The sequence below is a fragment of the Papio anubis genome, chromosome 20 (assembly GCF_008728515.1).
Source record: "Papio anubis isolate 15944 chromosome 20, Panubis1.0, whole genome shotgun sequence".
NCBI lineage: Eukaryota > Metazoa > Chordata > Mammalia > Primates > Cercopithecidae > Papio > Papio anubis.
Window position 1 is genome coordinate 46,004,008 of NC_044995.1, and position 6,062 is coordinate 46,010,069.

The window sequence follows — 6,062 nt, forward strand, 5'->3', positions numbered from 1 at the left end:
TTAGCCAGGCTTGGTGGCACACACCTGTAATCCCAGCTACTGAGAAAGGCTGAGGCAGGAGAATCGCTTGAACCTGGGAGGTGGAGGTTGCGGTGAGCTGAGATCGTGCCATTGTACTCCACCCTGGGCAACAAGAGCGAAACTCCATCTCAAAAAAAAAAAAAAAAAAAAGTGATGTTTGTGTGATGAATGGATTACAACAAAACTGCTCATGCTAGGTGGCCTGGGTTCGAATCCCAGCTCTGCCACTTTTCTCTCTGTTTCCTCTGGGAAATCTCTTTTCTATGCCTCAGTTTTCTGACTTGTAAAATGGGAAGTCATAGTGTCATGGGAAAAATAAGAGATGCTTCCCCTACCCCAATAAAGTACCTAGAAGACTGTCACTCAGCAGGTGCTCTTTTATTTTCCTTTTTCTTTACTTTCTTGTTTTTTGAGACGGAGTTTCCCTCTTGTTGCCCAGGCTGGAGTGCAATGGCCTATCTCGGCTCACCACAATGTCCGCCTCCTGGGTTCGAGCGATTCTCCTGCCTCAGCCTCCTGAGTAGCTGGGATTACAGGCACCCACCACCATGTCTGGCTAATTTTTTTGTACTTTTTGTAGAGACGGGGTTTCTCTGTGTTAGGCAGATCTCAAACTCCCAACCTCAGGTGATCCGCCCACCTTGGCCTCCCAAAGTGTTGGGATTACAGGCGTCAGCCACTGCGCCTGGCCTCTTCTTTCTTTCATTCTTTCTTTCCTCTTCTTTTTTTCTCTCTCTCCCTCTTTCTTTCTTTCTTTTTTTTTTTTTTTTTTCTTTTTTGAGGTGGAGTCTTGCTCTGTCACCCAGGCTGGAGTGCAGTGGTGCAATCTCGGCTCAATGCAATCTTTGCCTGTCAGGTTCAAGCGATTCTTCTGCCTCAGTCTCCTGAGTAGCTGAGATTACAGGCACGTGCCGCCACGCCTGGCTAATTTTTGTACTTATAGTAGAGACAGGGTTTCACCTTATTGGCCAGGTTGGTCTCGAACTCCTGACCTCAGGTGATCCGCCTGCCTCAGTCTCCCAAAGTGCTGGGATTCCAGGCATGAGCCACCGCACCCGGCCTAAAAGTAAATTTATTATGTTTTTAAATGTAGGCTGAGCATGGTGGCCGACGGTTATAATCCCACCGCTTTGGGAGGCCAAGGCGGAGAATCGCTTGTCGTCAGGAGTTCAAAACCAGCCTGGGCAACACCGCCAGGCCCCGTCTCTACAAAAAGTACAAAAATGAGCTGGGCGTGGTGGCAGGGCCTGTAGTCCCAGCTACTCGAGAGGCTGAGGCGGGAGGATCGCTTGAGCCCGGGAGGTCGAGGCTGCAAGGAACCATGATTGTGCCACTATGCTCCAGCCTGGGCGACCAAGTGAGATTCTGTCCTTAAAAAGATCAAATAAAGTGGCCTCCCAGCCTCCCTCCCTGGCGCCTCCACCATGTAACCCCCTGGACATCCGCGTGTCTCCTTGGCTGGGATGACCTCGCTGATGGCTCTGTCGTGGGTGGCCACCTCGGATCCCCGGGCGCACTCTGGGGCCAGCAATGGGGAGCGGACCCGCCTGAGGGGACCGTGGCACCCGCCCCGCCCCGCCGGGCCTGCCCACTGCGTGCCGGGCGTGTCCGGGCGGGCGGAGCGCGGGCGCGGCGGGGGCGGGCGGCCAGGCCGGTCGGGCGGGTGCGCGGGGCGCGCGGGGCCCGGGGCCAGAGCTGGAGCCGGAGCCGGACGGGCGCCATGGAGGGGCTGCGGCGGGGGCTGTCGCGCTGGAAGCGCTACCACATCAAGGTGCACCTGGCGGACGAGGCGCTGCTGCTGCCGCTGACCGTGCGGCCGCGGGACACACTCAGCGACCTGCGCGCCCAGCTGGTGGGCCAGGGCGTGAGCTCCTGGAAGCGCGCCTTCTACTACAACGCGCGGCGGCTGGACGACCACCAGACGGTGCGCGACGCGCGCCTGCAGGACGGCTCGGTGCTGCTGCTCGTCAGCGACCCCAGGTGGCCGCGGGGCTCGGGGTGGTGCGGGGGGCGGCGGCCAGGGACCCCCGGAGAGCGGCGGGGGAGGCAGGCGCCCAGGGCGGCCTTCCGGGCCCGCACTGCTTTCCCACCTCGCGCTGCCCGCTCGGCCTCTCTCCTGACCCGGCCTTACTGGCGTCGGTCTTTTGCTTCCCGGCTGTCTGTCTGTGTCTGTGTCTGTCTCTCTGCCTGTTTCTGTCTCTGCTGTTTTTCTCCCTCTCTCTCTCGTCTCTGTCACTCTCATTTTTGTCACTCTCTCGTCTCTGTCTCTCATCTCTGTCTCTTGTTTCTCTTTTGTCTCTGTCTCTCTCATCTCTCTCCCTCTTCTGTCTCTTGTCTCTGACTCTCTCTTGTGTCTCTGTGCCTGTCCTCTTGTCTCTTTCATCTCTCTCTTTTGTCTCTGTCTCTGTTATCTCTGTCTCTTTCACCTTTGTCTCTCTCATCTCTTGTCGCTCTCCCTCTCATCTCCATCTCTTATCTGTATCTCCCTCTTTGGTTTCTGTCTCTTGTCTCTGTCTCATTTATATCTGTGTCTCTCATCTTTGTCTCCTCATCTCTTTCTCTTTTGTCTCTGTCTCTGTGTCTCTCCTCATTTTGGTCTCTGTTTTTTTCCTCTGTGTGTGTTTCTCTCCATCTCTGCCCCTGTTTATTTCTTTCCCTGATGATTTGGTTGCCTGTGGTGATCTCTGTCTCTGTCTCTCTTCTCTCTGTCTCTCTGTGTCTCTGCCCACTTCTATCTCTGCTGTATTTCTCCTTGTTTCTCCCTCATCTCTGTCTCCCTCCCTCATTTCTGTCTCCCTCTCTTGTCTCTGTCTCTCTCCCCATTTTGGTCTCTGCTTTTTTCCTCTTTGTGCGTGTCTCTGTCTCTCTTCCCCTTTGTCTCTTTGTGTCTCTGCCCGTTTCTGTCTCTGCTTTTTTCTCCTTATGTCTCTGTGTCTGTCTCTGTTGTCTCTCAGTCCATTTTTGTCTCTGTTTTTCTCTGTGTCTGTATGTGTGTCTCTCTCTCCCTGTCTCTCTGTATCTTTGTCCATTTGTCTCTGTCTCTGCTGTTTTTCTCTCTCTGTCTCTCTCTGTCTCTTTCTGTGTCCCTGTCCATTTCTGTGTGTGTGTGCGCGCATCTCTCTCTGTGTCTCTGTGTCTCTCTCTTTTGTCTCTGTCTCTCTCTGTGTCTCTGTCTCTTTTGTCTCTCTCTCTCTGTGTCTCTGTCTCTTGTCTCTGTCTCTCTGTGTCTCTGTGAGTCTGTCTCTTTTGTCTCTGTCTCTCTCTGTGTCTCTGCCCATTTTGGTTTCTGCTTTCTTCTCTCTGTGTGCCTCTCCGTGTCTTTCTCTCTTTCTCTGTCTCTCCATTTCTGTCTCTGCTGTTTTTCTCTCTGTGTGTCTCTTTTGTCTCTGTTTCTCTGCGCATCTCTGTCCATTTCTGTCTCTTTCTTCCCGCGGTGTATGTCTCTCTCTGTGTCTCTGTCTCTGTTATTTTGGTCTCTGCTCTTTTTTTCTCTGTGTGTCTCAATATGTGTGTCTATCTCCGTCTCTTTGTCTTTCTCTCTGGGTGTCTCTGTGCATTTGTCTCTGCCGTTTTTCTCTCTGTCTCCCTGAGGCTCTGTCGCTCTGTTTCTTCTCTGGTCTCTCCCTACCCCCTTATCTCTCCCATAGCCCCACCCTAATGCCCGCTACCCACACTCACCCTTGGATATCTGGGTCCCCAAAGAGGTCCTCTGGCCAAGATGGCCCTCAAGCGGGGCGTCTTCTGGCCCAAGGAGGGGTCTCCAGAGAAGGCACTGGGGCCACAGGAACAGCTCACTGCTGGCCTGGGGCAGCTCTGGGAAATGGGTCGGGGTGGCCGTGAGGTGGTGAAGGTGACCTGGGACCACCACCTTGGAAGTGTTGAACAGGAGAGGGACGGGGGCCATATGAATCACCCTGGATTTTATGGGGGTCATACCCGCCTTCTAGAGGCTTGAGTCACCAAGCCTGCGTTGATGATTTGAGGGCAGGAGCCTCAGATGCCACCCTGTTGCGGGAGCCTGGGGCTGCAGTGGGGGCGGGAGAGGTCCCCTTCCCAGGGCCTCTTGAGGGAAGATCTTAGTGGGGAAGGGGAGGCCGAGAGGATGATGAGGGATGGCGGTTCAGAGCTTGGGGCTGGGAGAGGGTGTTCTCGGCCGTGTACCTTCTATGAGGTCTGGGGACTGAACGACCCTCAGACATCTAGACTGTAATCATGCAGTACAGGGTCAGCATTTATTGTGCGCCTACTGTGTGCCAGACTCCATGCTGGGCACTGAAATTCAGCAGTGACCCAGAGAGACCTGATCTTGCCTTCACAGAGCCTGCAGTCCCATGGGACAAGAGCCAAATAATAGCATGGGAGAATGTCAGCTCGCAGTTGGCGCTGTGGGGGATGCGAGGAAGGTGGAGAGGGGTCAGTGACTGGGGGACGCCTCTCTGGAAAGGTGACATTTCAGGCTATGATGCGGAGGAGGTGGTTAAACAGAGAGTCAGGAAAGGGTGTTCCAGGCAGTGGGAACAGCCTGTGCAAAGGCCCTGAGGCAGGACCGCACCTGGCATGTTGGAGGAACAGTGAGGAGGCCCATATGGCTGGAGCAAAGGGGAGAGAGGGAGGAAGGGAGGGCGGGGAGAGGCCGGGGCAGTTCATGCAGGGCCTCGCAGACTGCAGGGAGGACTTGGGCCTTGACCCTGAGGGAGGTGGGAGCCATAGAGGGCTGTGGGCAGAGGAGGCATGGGACCTAACTCAGTGCTCACAGGTAACCCCTGGCTGCAGCAGGGAGGACGGACTGTGGTGGGGGGAGGGCTGGAGACAGGAGACCAGGGTGGAGATCCCAGTGAGCCATGCTGGAGGCAGAGGATGGAAGCCTTCAGAGGAGACAGTTTTGGCCAGGTGCAATGGCTCACACCTGCAATCCCAGTACTTTAGGAGGCCGAGGCGGGTGGATCACCTGAGGTCAGGAGTTCAAGACCAGCCTGGCCAACATGGCGAAACCCTGTCTCTACTAAAAATACAAAAATTAGCCAGGCGTGGTGGTACGCGCCTGTAATCCCAGCTACTTGGGAGGCTGAAGCAGGAGAATCGCTTGAACCGGAGGCGGAGGTTGCAGTGAGCTGAGATCGCGCCACTGCACTCCAGCCTGGGCAACAGAGTGAGACCCTGTCTCAAAACAAAACAAAAAAAGAGACAGTTTCAACCTCCTCTGGGCTCCCACCCCACCCTAATGCCCTGCCCTTTGCCCCATCCCTGACCACACACACAGCTGGGGTTGATGGCGGAGTCCAGCTTTGTCTTCCCCAACAGACGGGGGCCCCATCTGCCTTTGCTGTTCCCTGGCTGTGTGTCCTGAGGCAGCTAACCCACCCTCTCTGGGCATTGAATGGGTTCTGAGCTCCCCAGATCCCCAGACCACTCCCAGACCTATAGCGGCAGAGCAGGGGCTACTAGTGGGTGGTGCAGCACCAACTGGGGAGGCCTCAGCTTCCCCATCTGAGAAATGAGAAAAACACTTTGGACCTGTCAGCCCAGACAGTACCCTAGGGTGAGAGAAGCTGTGTGGGCTGCTCGGGACAAACCTGCCAGGGCCTCTCTCACTTCCGGGTAGATAGGGCCCCCTCTTCTCCCTCCCCCAGCCTCTCTTGCCACCTCCTGTTTCTACACTCTGTGAAATGCAGTAGTGACAACATTTTCTGCCTCGAGGCAGCAGCGTTGCAGGGAGACAGGTCGTCATGGGAGCCAGCAGGCACTCAGTCATGGTCACGCTTTGAGAGCCTGTGAGATGCTAGGGGCTTTTCATGTGGCCTTACGCCTGCCCCCTGGCGTGGATGCTAGTATTTATTTATTTACTTATTATTATTTTTGAGACAGAGTCTTGCTCTCTCGTCCAGGCCGGAGTACAGTGGTGCGATCTCGGCTCAATGCAACCTCCGCCTCCCGGGTTCAAGCGATTCTCCTGCCTCAGCCTCCCTAGTAGCTGGGATTACAGGTGCCTGCCACCATGCCTGGCTAATTTTTTTTTTTTTTTTTTGTATTTTTAGTAGAAA

General features: G+C 55.2%; 1 long non-coding RNA gene across 1 annotated transcript in view; it reads left to right on the forward strand.

Annotated features, from left to right (window-relative positions):
- The first annotated feature begins 1,343 nt into the window (after positions 1–1,343).
- Positions 1,344–6,062, forward strand: part of LOC101019399 — a 10,776-nt gene continuing 6,057 nt past the window's right edge. Inside the window, exon 1 of the long non-coding RNA XR_004180415.1 lies at positions 1,344–2,001. This is a non-coding gene — a long non-coding RNA (uncharacterized LOC101019399). The remainder of the gene's footprint in view (positions 2,002–6,062) is intronic.